This window comes from Coptis chinensis, chromosome 3, assembly GCF_015680905.1.
Source record: "Coptis chinensis isolate HL-2020 chromosome 3, ASM1568090v1, whole genome shotgun sequence".
Classification (NCBI taxonomy): domain Eukaryota; kingdom Viridiplantae; phylum Streptophyta; class Magnoliopsida; order Ranunculales; family Ranunculaceae; genus Coptis; species Coptis chinensis.
This window is the reverse complement of record NC_141458.1, coordinates 11,904,511-11,921,488: the sequence shown is the minus strand read 5'-3', so window position 1 is coordinate 11,921,488 and position 16,978 is coordinate 11,904,511. Positions and strand designations below refer to the sequence as shown.

At 35.0% G+C, this 16,978-nt stretch overlaps 2 long non-coding RNA genes across 2 annotated transcripts; one reads left to right on the top strand and one right to left on the bottom strand.

The window, feature by feature from the left end:
* Positions 1 to 10,683: 10,683 nt before the first annotated feature.
* LOC147507959 (uncharacterized) lies at positions 10,684 to 12,944 on the bottom strand. Its single transcript, XR_015216272.1, has 4 exons — positions 12,814 to 12,944; positions 11,813 to 11,897; positions 11,441 to 11,725; positions 10,684 to 11,082 (listed from the first exon to the last, which is right to left on the bottom strand). It is a non-coding gene; the product is annotated as an uncharacterized LOC147507959 (long non-coding RNA).
* A 285-nt stretch (positions 12,945 to 13,229) lies between these two features.
* Positions 13,230 to 16,312, top strand: LOC147507958 (uncharacterized). Its single transcript, XR_015217837.1, has 6 exons — positions 13,230 to 13,561; positions 13,909 to 14,046; positions 14,455 to 14,559; positions 14,815 to 14,868; positions 15,364 to 15,911; positions 15,997 to 16,312. It is a non-coding gene; the product is annotated as an uncharacterized LOC147507958 (long non-coding RNA).
* The last annotated feature ends 666 nt before the right edge of the window (positions 16,313 to 16,978 follow it).

The following is a 16,978-nucleotide window of genomic DNA, read 5'->3' as shown; positions in this document are numbered from 1 at the left end:
GTTTGGTTTGAAGTATGGTGCTGTATATATTTTCTTCAGGATTTGACTTGGCGTCCTGGAGAAGTTAGAGAATTCTCTCTTCATGTATAAGGGTTTGCTGGAGCTGGATCTTTTGTTGCTGTTGTTGGTTGAATATTGCTTGCTTTCCTTGGGGTCTCGCTCGTTGCTAACTGTGAGGACCTCTTTGCCTTTGCACTTGGCCATCCACTCTTCGTACTTGATGTACTTTGTCCACTCGTGATCTGAGGTTGTTGGAGGTGTTCCGGCTTGTTGGCAGATGAGGACCCCCGCTAGGTCGGAGTCGCCCAAGAGGGTATTTGTGAACGCAGAAATTGTAAAACCGTCACTGAGTCCTAATTCCAGTGAGAGGAGATCCTTCTTAAAACGTCCTAGGAAGGCTCAGATCGTTTCGCCATGAGCTTGCTTGAGTTGAAACAAGAAGTCCGTGTCGGTGCGCTTCTTTATGTTATGGACGACTTCTCGCATTGAACATCTCGCAAAGGCCGGCCGGGTTGTTGATCTAATCGGGGGAGGAGTGTGTAAAACCAATCTATTGCTCCGGCCCTTTAAAGTTCTTGGAAAAAGTTTGCACTTCGTAGTCGTAGTCGAGTCGGGATGGGTAGAGTGCTAGGATTTTTTGAAGCGCGAGCTACGTGCTCGCCTGGGCAAAAGGTACCGTCGTACAACAGAAACTTTGGTTGGATGAACTCTGAAGGAGGTTGTTTGTCTCTGATATCTTGGATGAATGGTGATGCTTTGTACGTTTCTAGCATCTTTTGCGCGATCTGGATCACGCTGGCTCTTTCGTTTAACTTCTCTAATTTTTGCGCAAAGTCTTCTAAACGTTGATTGGTGGTGTTGGTTAGGGGTGCAACAGTGTTGTGCTCCCCGGCTTCTGTGGTGCCATTGTTGGCGTTAGAGTTGGCCTGCTCTCGTATTGTCTGGTTTTCTTGTTCCAAAGTGATGAAGGCTTCTTGTAGTGTCCTTATCTGGTCTGCCAATGCTTGTAGGTTGGGATCCATTGTGGTTTTTCTGACCAGCTTCGTGGGTTTGAGAAAAGAGTGGTTGTTCTTTTCTTAAGAAAACGAAGCGGCAGACGGTGCCAATGTAGATGTTGGTTATTTTGGGACTACAACCTGATGATTTGTTAGATAGGGAATGACTACACTCTTCTTGGGATAAGAGTTGCCTACGTATCAAATTTCTCGGGGTAAACTTGAATCAAGCCTTATGTAGTTCATCTCTCTTTATTTATAGATATGTGCTTGAACCGTTATGGATTGCAGATCCACCTTGTGTGCTATCTTGGTGATTCGCCATTAATGTGCTGTTACAAAGTTAATGTTTCCTTGATTGTGGCGTTGATTGAGCTCCAAGATTGTGTTAGTTGATATCTTTCCATGAATGGTTGTAATTGCTGCTGGTGACGACCTAGGTTCTGGGTCGTTGGTACGATCTGATGGTGTGGGACGAGCTGAAGTAAGACGTCCTGCCATGTGGACATGTGCTCTGTAGTGTAGAACGGAGGGTACTTACATCATCCATAGAGAAAATTGCTTCCTTGATCTCTAAGTCAGTAATATCCTTCATCAGATTGTTGGCCATTTATGGAGATAACACCTTCAAATTTAGTTGGTCTAAGAATTGAGGAGAGCATGTGGATGGGGAAGCTTCACCCAAGAGATCTGAGTAAGATGTAATAAAAGCTTGAGCTACCTTGTCTTGCTCTTCTTGCATAATTCCTTGTGAATTCATATATAATAGACCAAATGTTGTTCCTGGTCTTCTTTTCTTTTATAGAGTTGTGAAAGAAAGCATTGCCTTTGTCCCCGAACGAGAGCCAATCAGTGTGAGTTCTTTGCAAAAGATCATATTCCTCCATGAGCATAGGATTGCATAACTCCAACCTCTTTGTTCTTTCCAGATTACAAAGATGCATATCAAGAGGTTTCAAGTGCAGTTGCTTCTGAATATCCTTAAGGTTTGCTTTTGTTGCATCCACCATATTCTGGATATCAGTGGTACGTGCTGGGTCTGGGCCATCCTTTGAGAGCTTCCTTTAAGAGTTAAAGCTTCTTAGAGAGCATGTAGGAAGGATTTCCTTGGATAGGAATGGACCAACATTTGATAAGTGTTTCCTTGAATAATGGATTAACAAGCCAGTAGTTGCAAAACCTAAAAGGAGATCTGCAATGAATCTTATTAGAGAGTGTTAACACTATCGGGGTATGATCAAATAATCCTTGAGGTAAGAACTCAACACCAGAAGAGGGGAACATAGATGCCTACATAGGGTTGATTAGACACCTATCTATCTTGGACCACTTTCGAAAAATTCCATCTCCATTGTTAGTCAAAGTATAAAAACAACCACTAGAACTGTGATCATAAAGACTTACAGTATTGAGGCAGTGTGCAAAAGGAGTAGTTTTCCTAGGATGAACCAGTTATGAGTTGATTCTTTCATGAGAGTAGAGAACATTATTGAAATCTCCCATCACACCCCAGGGACCAGTGACTGAGCCTTTTATATTAATGAGATCTTGCCATAGAATCAGTCTTTCTGCTCTATTATTGCTTGCGTAAATACTTGTGAGATGGAAAACTTGTGAAGTAACAAGAACAGTGACTTGAGCATGGATAAATTGGGAACTTTCCAGAATCTTGGAGATATGCATCTTAGAAGGATCCCAAGAAAGCCAAATATGATCGGAGAAGTCACTAGAGTAGTTATTCTCAAATGCCCAAGAAGGGCAGCACACACTACTGATGCTCTGATATTTATCTCTTTTCACTTTTGTTTCTAATAAGCAAAAACATAAGAGTTTATTTCTAATTATGAAGACATTGAGGTCTTTTGCTTTCTTCAGATCATTGACACCTCGAACGTTGTATATGCATATCTTCATAAAACTATCGTTTTTGTTTGCTTTTGTTACCTGAGCCCTTAGGCCTTCCTTTACCCCTTTTGCCTGATTGTTGCTGCTGTAGCAATTGAGCTCTGGTAGTGACCTATGAAGGCATTTGCAGAGGTGTGGTTGGAGTAGGCATCACATTCTGGTCATTAAAAGGTTCCTCACACTGTTCAGAAATATCATCGTCTACTGTGCCTTCTTCTTCAAGAACCAGAGTTGCATAACTATTGTTCGCAAGATTGAAGTTATATAACTCTTCCTCAGTTAGAATACCATCATCAGTTGTGACTAACTCATCTTGCACTTGGGTTGTGTCAAAGATCACAACTTCTTTCCCTCGGGTGCCATAAATACTTTGCCTGTCTCTGTTTACAGCTGGAGAATGAGTTCTCAAGATAAAAGGAGAGTTTCCACGAAGAGAGCTGAGTAGAGAGCCTCCTGAAGAAGGTGAGTTCCTGGCAAGAAGAGTAGGCGTGGCTAATAGCAGCCCTAAGATACCAGAAGTTGACCTTGCAATTCCATTCGAGCCACCTTGTCCACACTCAGAAGAAGGTGATGAGGAGATAGAAAGATTCACCAATGGAAGGGTGGGGATCGATATTGCTGAGGAGCTAGGTAAAACAGATAGATTATTATCCGATTATGAGTTTACAACAAGAGAAGGGGTAATGACAGGGGTTGCATCTCGAACTGCTATCATATCTTGTGCTCTGATGGAATGATAGGGGTTGCATCTAGAGCTGCAACTCCTGATGGAATGGAATGAGATGTCTGTAAAGGGATCAACCCAGAAGTCTACACCCCAATGAAAAAAAAAAAATATATATATATATATATATATATATATATATATATATATATATATATATATATATATATATATATATATATATATATAACAATTTGATTTTAATTTTTAATTGGCAAAAAGGTTAGTATTTGATCCGTGTTAATTATTAAGTGTTACAATCATTTGATATTAAATTATCAATCATCTCTAGGCTCTAGGGGGTGGGTGTCAATGGTCTGGTTCCTAGTTACACCTCAAATTCTTCTGATTCTGAGTTCCTAATGATATAATAACAAAGAATCATTTAATTCAATTTTGCGGTCCTAGTTTTTTTTTTAGTGAATCATTAAGTTTTTGGAGTGTTTCTATTCACTATGCCACCACATAAAAAAATAATAATAATAAAATTAGAGAAGCATGAGAAGGCTTGTAGGGAAACCAACATTGTTTTATTCTGTTTAGTTTTGACATTTTTGGATTCTTGGCACAATAGTCTGTTGAGCTCCTCAAGAGATTTCAGAAAGTTATAGACATAAATGTAATGATAGCTGGTTCTAACGAGTTTGTTTTTAGAAATAAAGACAGAATTTGCTATTCATAAAGGATTTGTGGTGCAGCTTGTTACACGTCTGTCTTAATTATTTGTAAAACTCGTTATCATTATCAATAAATTTTCCACTTAAATAAATAAAAAAAAACAAAGAAAAACAAAAACAAAAATATGTGTTTGACCTCTAAATCATCAATTGTTTGATTTATTTTTCATATCAATAAATATATTTTTTATTTAAAAAAAAAAAAGAAAAATAATAAAACACTCCGAATTGAAAATTGTGAGTGGAAGGTGGGAAGCACATCGCAAAAGATTAAAGGTGGTATTCTCGTGTCTTTAAAAGGGTTGAAAGATTACGGCCATAACTGACCATAATCGACAAAAAATAAAAAAACTTCAAATTCGGGTAGTCCTTAAGAGTTGTTTTGTCCTTAAGAAAAAACTGACCATAATTGTTTTATTGTAACGCTATTCAAACAATCAAGCATAAGAAAATACGTATTTAAGTCAACTGGACAAGAAATCCTACATACCATGCGAACATCTCAAAGTTGAACGCATATTACCCCATGCATGATGCCACACACCCGGACTCGATGGACCAAAACACATGGAAAAACTAACCCAAACTAAAACTGAAATTTAATCGCCACATATTGTTAAAAAAGTTGGTTCTAAACTATGTTCATGGTTGCGGCATGATAATCTCCTGGCTTGGTTTTTGCTACTTTATCATGGGTTATGTTTGATCTCTTAATAACAATTTTTGGTCCTTTTAATTTGACGAAGATGGATGGTTTTTTGGAGTTCGTTGTTTTGTCATACAATTAATACTACAACAGTGTGGACCGAACTCAATATGGAGTGTTTTTTCCCTCTTTGTCACGGGTGTGATTTCCACAATCTTAACCGTGACACAATCTGACCAAAACGGGTTTACTGGCATTGTAATTTCTTATCTGGGATTTTTAAGTGGGGGGTATGGAGAGGGTTGCTCCTCTAGAGAGATTGTCAATTATCTGGTCGGTCGTTATATTTGCCTTCTATGCTAAGGTATAATTTATGGTCATTTTATTTTTGTTAATTTAATTCAAATTTAAACTTTCTTATTCTAATAATAAAATAATTGTTCTCAGATGGCTGATAATATGTTGAGGAGGTGACTGGTGGTTAAGTGGAAATTATGTTATATGTTATATCGACTCTCCAGCATTAGAGGCACCGCTAGATGACTATGGAGCTCTTCAGGGGCGGCTCAAGGCTATTCGGGGCCCTAAGCAAAGTTTGAATAGGGGGCGTTCTACAATTAATACCAATAAAAATTGTTTACAACTTATTGCTTTATTTACGTTATTTCATCATATGAGTGCAAACCCTCATCCTTTATCCGGGCTTGGGACCGACAATGTATTATCAAAATACTTTGGCAGATTACGCGAAGAAATTTTTACATGTCACAAACTTCAATTAAATTTCATTTTTCTTACTTTTTGAGCTGCAAAATCACTAATTAAATCTTTGTATTCAAGTTCTTCTAGAAAATCTCTTTCTATAGGTAATGTAGCTAATCCACTCAATCTTTCTTGTGACATGGTTGATCTTAAGTAAGATTTAATTAACTTTAGTTTTTAAAAACTCCTTTCTACTGAAGCAACAGTTACAGGTACTGTCAACAATATTCTATAAGCTAAATAAGCATTTGGAAAAGATTGTATTCTTTTTAGATAGTTCAATATTTTAATTGCGGATTCATTTTTGGTATCTAAAATTTCTCTTAGTAGTCTTAATTCTAAAAACAAATCTGTACCATCAATATCACAACTCTCTCCATGTTTCAGAAAATTTTCAAGATTAAGACAATATTCTTTTAACCTATCATCATCTATTGATTTTAATTTTTTCACGTTAAATAAAAATCCGAGCGTTTCTTCAAAACTTTTTAAATGTTCAAATTTATTATTAAAATATGATATCGCTTGATCAATTATATATAAGAAAAAATTAGTTCTAAATGACTCTTCAGGTGTTTGAGTTACTTCATTGTCAACATTCTCATCAAATTGTCTCTTCCTCCTAATTACGTTTTTTCTTAAATACGGTTCTATATCCATTTGACGTGCAATATCCACAGATGCTATTTTAGCCTTTTCAAATCCTTCTTTCTCTGTACTTTTTAAAAATGTGATTAGACCTTTTATTTGATTTATAGCCATGTCAATGGGCATATCTTTAGATTGTAAATCCTTACTAACCAAATTCACAGTAGCTAATATATCATACCAAATAACCATTCCAAACAAAAACTCATAATTTTCTAAATCATGCAATGCTAGACTTTCGGCTTTACTCTTTGTTTTTGGATCCTCGCTAATTTTTGCTAGCTCAAGTAGAGCATCCCTAATTTCTGGCGCTTGAGTAATCAATGTTTTAACACTCTCAACTCGACTTTCCCAACGTGTTGGTGACAAAGTCTTCACCATATATTTAGTTAAATATTTACATAAAACATCCCATCATTTTGTAGAGGAAGAAAACAAACAATAAATACGTTGCAAAATTCCAAAAAAATGATATTGCCTTTGAACAAGAATTCGCCATATCACATAATACTAAGTTAAGACTATGACATCCATATGGAGAGTAAAATGCTCTAGGATTTATATCTAACAATCTTTTTTGGACGCCTTGATTTTTACCTTTCATATTTGATCCATTATCATACGCTTGACCTCTTATGTCGTTAAAATCTAATTTAATTATATTCTTCTAAAACATGTAATAGCTCATTAAAAAGTCTTTTACCCGATGTGTCTTCTACTATTATAAAGTCTAGAAAATACTCTTCGATTCTTATGAGACTTGAGGAAACATCTACACAACGTAATATGACAGTTATTTGTTCTTGGTGACTAATATCAGGAGTGCAATCAAGTATAACATAATAATATTTTGCTTCCTTAATTTTCAGAATAATTTTATTTTTTATTTCAGATGCCAACAATTGTATCAATTCATTTTGTATATTGTGACTAAGATAATGAACCTTTAATTTATCATGTTTGATACGCCGGAGATGTTATTGCATAATTGGGTCAAATTCTGCAATCATTTCAATTAAGCTAAAAAACAGTCCATTATTAGCTTCATAAAGTTTCTCATTCTTTCCACGAAATGCCATATTGTTTTTAGAAATTGTCTTAACAACAACAATAATTCTTAGTAGTACATTACTCCAATGTTCTTTTTCCCTATCAATTTGCTCTTGGATATGCTTATCAATTGTTGTTTTGTTGTTTAATCTTTTGCTTAACTCATCCCAAAGTGTCAAATTTTCAATGTGACCAGTAGAAAGTTCATGTTTTTTAAGTTTGGTACCAATATTTTGCCAATCATCAGTCCCTTCACCGTTTAATTGAAATTGGGTGCAACTTGAGTTAAATAACTTGCAACAGAAACAAAAGACCTTAATGCAATATTTTGAATATACTAACCAATTTCTATCACACTTCTCTCCATTTGGTGCTACTTGGGTGTAAAATTTAGCTGAAAATTTTCTTTTTGTCTTCATATCAATAGAAAATTCTACATCACTAACTCTAATTGGACCCTTCTTAACTAACAAATCTCTTAGTTTTGTATCAATTTTACCCCATCGTCCAGGGTTATAAATATCTTGAACTAAAGAGTTGGATTGTTCATTGAGGTTCTCATCAATACTAGCAAGCAAGTCTTTTGTTGAGTTATCATTTCTTTCATTTGTTTGATTTTCTTCAATGTTATCTTGAACAGAAACACTAGGAGCAAAATTTACATTAGGATCAATATCAATGTGTTATATATTTTCATTATTATCCACTTCTATTGGTTGGTCAGGTTGTTCATTTACTAAATTATCACTTGAACTAACCGATTCACTTTGTTTATAGTTTTTTATAAATTTAAAAATTGTTCCACTTTAAGATTCAATCGCCTCATCTACTTTTCTCTTTTCTTGACGTTTTTTATTACCGGATTTATACTTTCGGTTCATGTCAAAGCAGTAAAATAATATGCAAGCAGCAAGCAATAAGTCCTCACATAGTCACATAACATACCAAAAAATAAAATAAAATGGAAACAATCACCGTGAGATGAAGCTTAATTGATAGCAGAAGTCGCGTTCGAAGTATAGGGTAAAAAAGTAGACAATCCACGAGACCACGGCAACCACTTTGGCTAAGCAACTAGTCCAATTATACCTATTAAAACCACTATCCACTATCCAAAAAAGAAAAGAATGAGTTTGAGTGGAATTAAATTAGAATTTAAAAGATAACAATTTAACAATTAAAGTAAAAAAAGACACCAACCTTTTCTTTTCTTTTATCTTTCTTGAAAATAGAGAGAAGAAGAAGAATATAGAGAGTCGGAGAGAAATAGGGATTATAAAAGTAATAAAACCAAAGAAGGCAAAAAGAAGATGATAGAGGTAAGAGTGTATTGTTGGTTTTATAAAGAGGTGAAGAAGAACGTTGATTAGTTATGGAGGCGTGCATTATTTTGCTTGAGAATTGAAGGCGTGGGAAACGGTGGAGAAGCTGATGGCGAGAGAAACGAAGGGTATGTTCTCTGTATACCGTTTTTTTTTTTTTTCTTTTCCAATGTAAAAACATTTTTTTTTCTCTTACCGCGATAGTGGACTGGACTGGACCGTTGGAATATATTGGGGGCCCCTTGAGCTGCGGGGCCCTAAGCCGTTGGTTATTTTGTTACATGGATGAGCCAGCCCTGGAGCTCTTGCAGGAGGGATAGATTTTCAAATGTTCATCACCTGAGGTGATTTTGCCTTCCGAGGATTCGTATTAGTAGATTGAGGACTGCCTTTGTTTAATTACTCTCTTTAATTAGGCTTAGGGGTATTTGGATCTTATTTATTTATTGTCAATAAACATTTATTAGTGAAAAAACGTATTTTAAAAAAATAAACATGTTTGGTCTATATTTTGGTAGAAAGTAGTTTTTCACCCAAAAAACATTTATTGGTAAAAAAACATGTTTTATGATAAATAGCAAAAACTTGTTTTTCAAGTTAAAAAACACTTTTTTTTTTCTCAATTTCTCATCTAGCTCTAAAGGCATATGGAATATGGATTGCCCATTAGTGAAAAATGCCGAGATATGCTACGATATTTTGAAAAATATCACGCAAATTTACTAATTTGATAAAATAGTTTTTAAGAAAAAATCTCAACCAAACATGTTCATTTAAAAATTGTTTTTAGAATAAATATTTTTTCATAAAAATATGTTTTGAGAAAAACTGGGTTTATGAAAAAATTAGATCAAAACACCCACTTACATTTTGGGCTTTTGTGATTAGTACTGAGTTAATTTTGGACTTCCAATCCCTTCTATGATCTCAACGGAATCATATTGTAAGTTATTATTTGTTTTTGGGAAACAAGACATTATATTCCAACTTGTGGCCTACTGCCTAACGAAATATATATATGGGGAGGGATGGAGCCCACGAGCCACATTATAGCATTATAGCAGCGATCTATCCCAGCTCTTCGTCTTTTTAATCCCTACGGTCATGACGAAAAGTCTAATCTCCAGTTTTCACTTAGAAATAAAAGGAGGGTATTTTCGGAATAAAAGTTTAACTCAAGATAAAACCCATTTTCTCTCCAAAATTTGGTACGATCGTTTTCTAAAAAACCTCCTTCTTCTTCAATGAAACGCCTCCTCTCTCTCTCCAAAAATTAGGCCTCGCGATAGGTAACTTTCCAACTCCTACTTAGGATGAGAAGGAGAACGAAGACACACATGATGATGAAGAAGATTGAAATTGTTTGAGCTTGTGTTTCTCTTTTCCAGAGTGTTAATTATGGGATCTTTTGTGACTGTTAGTGTTATGGGATCTTTTGTAGTTTACTTGTTTGTTTAAAGTAGTGAAGTTGTTTGAAGCTTGATTTTTGGCGTTTTGTCACTAGTTTCTCTTTTTGTGACTATTTGAAGCTTGTGTTTCTAGAATATGTATGTTGGAAAGTAATTGTGTGTTGACTGGTTCATGTTATGGGATATTTTGTAGCTCACAAACATGTTTAAGGCAATGAAAGTTTCAATTCTCTTATGTTCCTTCGTCTTATGGTTGCACTAATTTATATCACTCCGAATAGTCATTGTTACTTCTTGCCTATATTAATTTAGAGACAAATTAGTGCAGATTGTGTTACTTGTCTTCGCTCTTTTTGTTGTTCAAGATTCATTTTGAGAAAAAAGAAGTGTGATGCTTTTAACGCATCAGTAAAACACTTTTTGGGAGTCGGTCAAAATGTTTAGCTCGTTTACATTATTACAATTTTAAAATTTTACAGTTAGATTAGATTAAAGAGAGTTATTTGGCCCAAAATGAGAGCGTACAGAGTACAGACTACATAGAGTTGCTTCGAAAAACAGATAACTTTTCATTAGATTTCAACAATACAATACAATATAGAGCACTTTTACATACTACAGAGAGTTGGCTCAAAAAAAAAAGAGGGCAAATAATCCTCATTGAAATGTGAAAAGCTAGCTACAATTCCAAATTCACTTCTTTGCTTCTGCCAAAGATGGAAGAGGTTGAATGCTTTGTTCATTTCTAAAGAAGTCATCGGGATCAACTTTTGTCTTCACAGTTACCAATCTATCAAAATTATTGTTGAAATACTCACTACGTCATGTAATTGTAAAGTTTTCTGATCCAACTTGCATGCCCTTTTCTCTGCCTCTTCCCTTATTCTTTCCTTTTCTACGTGGAAAAACAATTGTTGGTCCTTCAATCTCATTCATCCTTCCATCTACAAGAATATACATAACACTTATAAAATCCAACCAAAAGTTAATCTACAAAATGTTCCATGGTCTCATGGAAGCTTAAAGTGTGAATGGTCTCCGTGTGGGCAGTATAATCTCCCAATGACCAGGATTTGGGGGTAGGAATGCCCTCAAAGGTAACCTCCTTTATAATTTATATAGACTGTTGTTTTTGTAAGAGGATGCTATTTCTTACCATTAAAGGGGAATTGAATGAGCACTTTGGAATATGAATACAAGGCCACTAGGCATGTAATACTTAAAAAGTTGATGATCTTTACAAAGCTCTTTACAACATTGATAATGCTACTGTTTCAACCTTTAAACAAACAGACGTATTACCTATTTTTTTCATTTCTTTGTGTTGTTTTCATCGCCGACAAGTCACCTTTTTGCCGCTCTTGCGATTAGTGCTATTATTCACAAAGTGCGTTTTAGTAAAGGTCCTTTACTAGAAGCTACTTTCTGGATGTTTTGGCTATCAACAAGGACATGTTTAACTGAGCGAGTATCATGTCCTGATGGTTTACTCTCACACGGAGTTGCTAGAGATCAAGAAGCATAATTTTCATTCTGCGAAGGTCATTTCCTTGTGTTCTTTTTGTGATCTTTCAAAAGTTGGTGCTTCTACAGGAATGGTAGAATATATTGGAAAATTTGATGCAAACAGCTACCAATAAGATGGAATAACATGAAGTAGAATCAATAACTAACCAAAGCCTCAATGAAAATTTTGAACCTCCTACGCTTCAAGTGAAGCTTTGAGGCTTTGCAGCTATACTTTTCCAGCAAGGACCACCTGCATATATGAAATCAAAAGAGAGTTTAATACATGGAAGTAATTTCATGCCCTTTTTGAGTTGATACTTGTATCATTGAATTCCTTTTAAAGTTGTTTACAAAGTATAATGTGCAGCATACCAGCAGATAAATAAAAGCAGAACATAGCAATAGCAAGGAAAAGATTTAGAGTTACATCATATCCCTATATGACCAAGTTCAATAGCAACCGCCAATATAGATATAACTAGCTCAAGTAGCAGTGATCATACAAATTGTACACAATACAACTCCTGCATTTCTATAAACATGCCTTGTTAAATTTGAAAAAAAAAATTGAGTTGGCATAAATGCCAACACGCATACATTTTTCAAATGAAACAAATATAAAAACACATATAACCAACTAGTATAACAATAAATATTTTAGTATCTAGAGAGCGTTGTGAGGAAAGCAGTTGCAAGACTAGTTTTTCTGGACCTTGTTTCCTTGTGTTGTCTTGCTTTTTAGGTAATATATGCCTCAGTCAGAGCGGTTTGACAAAATTTATGCCTAAATAACTGAAAGTTCGAAGATGAACAATATCTAGAGATGGGTCCTATGAAAACTGGAACATTACAATCAAAATCCTATATGCTGAAAAACTGACAATAGGTCTCTAGATAGTGTTTTCACAAATCCAACTTCCAAAATCCAACGTTGGTTTGAAAGCAAACAGTCGATATTAAAAACCAACTAAACAAATGTAGGCAAACAGTTGCAACAATTACAAAAAACCAACCAAACTCATCTCCGTTTGCAAATAATTGCAACAAATCCTATCAATTTAATCAACCCAACAAACTCAAAATAAATTAATTTTTTGTGCGGCTTCATATCGATTTAACAGAGACATAGAAATTAAGAGAGAGAGAGGTGGGAGCTTGACAGTTACCTACATGAGGTGTCTGATTTTGGAGAGAGAGGAGTCGACGTTTCAGTGAAGAAGGGTTTTTGAGAAATAGATTGAACCAAATTTTGGGGAGAAGAAGGTCGAACTGATTTGGGGGAGAAAATGGGTTTTGGGCTTTGGTAAATTTTGCTTTCCGAAAATACCCTCCTTTTATTTCTAAGCCAAAACTGGAGATTACACTTTTAGTCATGACCATTAGATTAAAACAGATGGAGAGCTGGGATAGACTGTTGCTATAATGTGGCTACAGTACCTGTGGCTATATCCTTCCCCTATATTATTATGGGGAGGGATGGAGCCACAGGCACTGTAGCCACATTATAACCACAGCCAATCCCAGCCCTCTACTCACTTAAGATCTGACGGATCCAGTTTTAACTCAAAAATAAGGGCACCAAAGCTACAGTAATTTCGGAAACTTTTTTTACCGCAATCAAAACAAAAACTGAACAAAATTTAGATCGGAAACACCTTCTTCTCCATTCAAATACTCCTCTCTCCTCTCTCAAAATACACCACCACCACTCCAAAAACCTTCAAAACTAACACTTTTTTTTTAATCTTGGTAGTGCTGTTCTAACACACGTTTTGTTGAAGGAACGATTGCAGAAAATGGGTATTCTTGGATGTGTGGCCTGAATTGTGGGCTCAGTTGTGATTGTAATTCTCGCACCTCAAGAGCACAGACCAAACTCCATAGAAGAAATTTGGACTTTGGTAACTCAACCTGGTATGGTGCTTACCTTCTTATAATTGTCAAAACATTGTTCTTCTGCGACATAGTACTAATTATTTTTAAATTGCATGTGTTTTGTCTATAACATTCCTATTTTATGCAAAGCAGCCTACTTTATCTATAGTATTAGCTCTTGTGTTGCACTTTGAACCACGCTTATGGGCGACTAACATCTTGGTTTACTTAGGCATATGTTCTTTAATGGGTTTGCTAACAGTAAATTGTCTTTCCTTAGCAAGCTTAGTATGAAACTTGAATAACATTATAGGGTCATATTGTCGTTAGGTCGTTACACACTGTTATTGTTTTGATTTGTCAAACTTCCTTGTGTTTGCATGCAGGTTGTAAGCATAAAAGCCATTGGGATTGCCATGAAGCTGACACTGGAGGGAATAAGTCAGCTTGCTTATCCTCAAACATGGGTTTTTGTTGCAGTTGTAGTTTTACTTGTCATCACACAATTGAATTACCTAAACAAGGTTGGTTGCTTGTTCTTGTCGTAAGCTGCGTTAATCCTTGTTATACTCTATTTAAAGTCAACTTATATGGAGAAAGGAGACAATTGCAACTCCTTTTGTTTTTTTTGTGGTATAATATGTGTAGTTTGTTGTGTATATTTCCTAATTCCTTAAATCAACTAACAACGTATCACCAAATGCATTTGAAGATTAAGCTTTAAATGACTTGTATGAGACTCAAACCTCTTCAGAGATGGATACACATTACTACTTGAGTAGCCTGAGGTGTTTTGCTTTTATGCTATGCTGGCTCACCATCTTGTGATGTGGACGTCTGGACGCTCTATTTGGAGGGGAGATCAAATAGAATTTGTAGTCTGCAACATATTTTTTTAACTTCTAATTTCCCTTTCCCTCCTTTACTCTCAGTTTACCACTTGCAAATTTGCAATCCAGTCATGTTGTTGTGCTTCTTCAGCAGCAATCTCATGTTTCTCTCAAGACCCAAAACTCGGATGATTTCATCTCGACACGGTAAATGCTTCTTTATTCCAGTTGAGGATGCTGATCTTTTTCTTTTATCTGTTGACAGAGTCATTTGAGTTGTGTATGTGTTTTATCTGTTCCTCCTCCTCCTCCTCTCATATTCTAGTTATTTTCTTAGTTCTTAGGTATTTATTTTTTCTTTTTTCAAGCTTCTGTTTCAGTATTTCATTGCTGATTTTGATTATATTTAGTCGATATAGCACACATTTTTACAATAAACGGAAGTATGTTTTATTTCTACAGACGGTGACGTTTCTTAGATTACATGTGGTGAGAAGAGCTGAAAATGCTATCAATGTAAGCAATTTCTCCAGTTCCCCAGTTAATATCTTGAAGAAGGAATTATTTTTCGTTTTGTCTGGATAATTATATCATGTAAACATCATGTCTCATAGCATAAATCTTGTAAAATATGCACACTCAAGACACAAGAGTTTATCTCCCTAATTTTTTTGGTTTTTCAACGTGTTATTTCTAAGAAGACACTTTACCCAAAAAAATTATTGGAAGGCCAATTCTCTGTTGACTTCGTTCCGTTTGACAATGCCACACAGGTTCTTTAATATATTCTTATTTTGGCTTTAAAGTTTATTTAACTTAAATTCCAAATGTGTTTATTAGAAGCTAATAACGAAATAGCTTAAGAAAATTAAGAATAGATATATTAATCTATTGAATGTATTCAAACTTCACAGCTTTATGGAATCTCTTTTTTATATTTGTCAATGACTCAATGGTCCACTGAAATAGCTCTGGTTGTTTTGTGTTTTTCTGAATCTGATTCTATTTTAGATTACTGGTGGCAATTAGGGATGGAAATGGAGCGGTTCGGATTGGATTCTCACTCAGAATTTTTTACTATATTAGAATCTATCCGGATTCGGGTTGGATGTCGGATATCTATATCTATTAAAAAACATCAAAATATATACTATTATAATGATTTTCATATATAAATGTAGGATATAAATTAATTTTTAGACATCAAAATATAAATTTTGTTAAAATAATTTAGATTCGGGCCGGATTCTATTCACAAACATATAAACCATATTCTTAAGAGATGAATGAAAGGTGCAAATAAGTATAGAGCTGAGTATGACCGTGGACTAGTAAATGACCATAAGAACTCTGAGGTACTGAGAACTACTCAACTTCAATTGGTTGCTAATCAGTTGGTTTATGAAGCTGCGGAAACTAATGAGACTTACCAACTAATGATGCAAAGACTACAAGACTTGTCAGTGGAGCTCACGAAAAAAAAGGAAATTGACACTGGTGTTTCTATTGTCATGACAGACAAAATTGTCCAGAGAATCCAAATAGAAAGAAGGGCACAAGTAAGTATAATGCTTTCTTAAGCTTATCCTATCTTATCGCAATTGCCTTTCAAACTTGACATTTTCCATTATTTTTGCTTTACAGTAGTAGATGTCGAAGACGAGGACGAGAAGGAGAACGAAGACTTGGTGAGAATCAATAGAAGCTGATGTGTTGTTGTTCATAGATAATGCTAAACTGATGAAGCAAGTTCTATTAAGTCCATTGGATTATATTGTTTATCTTCTGTGTGTTTTTTTTGGCTTTGTTTAACTTTTGGAACCTGTCAAAAAGTAGTTGTTTATCTCTTGTCAGAAGGTAGTTGTTTATCTTCTGTCTGTTAAAGTTCATTTGGAACCTGTCAGAAGGTAGTAAATCAGTAAATATTTCTATATATGTGATAAAATGGCACTTGAAAGGATGCGTCTTCTTGTTAATTTGTTGATTACTACCTATCAGAAGGTAGTAAATCAGTAAACATTTCTGTTTATCCTGTATAAAAATCCTTTTTTATTTGTTGATTGCAGACATGTAGTAGACCTGTAAATGGCACTTGAAGGGATGTGTCTTCTTGTTGATTTGAAAACATATCTTCGATCTTTTCATGTTTTTGAGACTTGAGAGCAGTGTACTGAAGAGTATACCAGAAATGCTAACAATTTTGTCATGCATCCTTAATATACAAGTTTGTGGAATTGGTAGACAACTAGACATGCCAATATATCCATTTCGTCTTATCTATCATGCATCTATTTATTTTTTGTTATCTATAGGTTACTTACATACGCCTTTTCTCATTTTGGCATCAAATAATTGATTTTTAAGTGCTAGTGTTACAACTAACTATGTATGTTTGATAAACCAACATCATGTACGCTTACATACTTCCACACCTTAATAGAGTAGAGTGACAGTGGGACGTGAGCATCAGTATACAAATAATAATTGCAAGCATAAGTTCCAAAATCAAAGAGGATCAGCTCACTTGACACTTCCAACCTCATTACATGTACTTATATATTTTATATAAAGAAATCAAGATTGAAGACGACCAAATGATGAAGTAAAGAAACAATCGTTGCCTTAA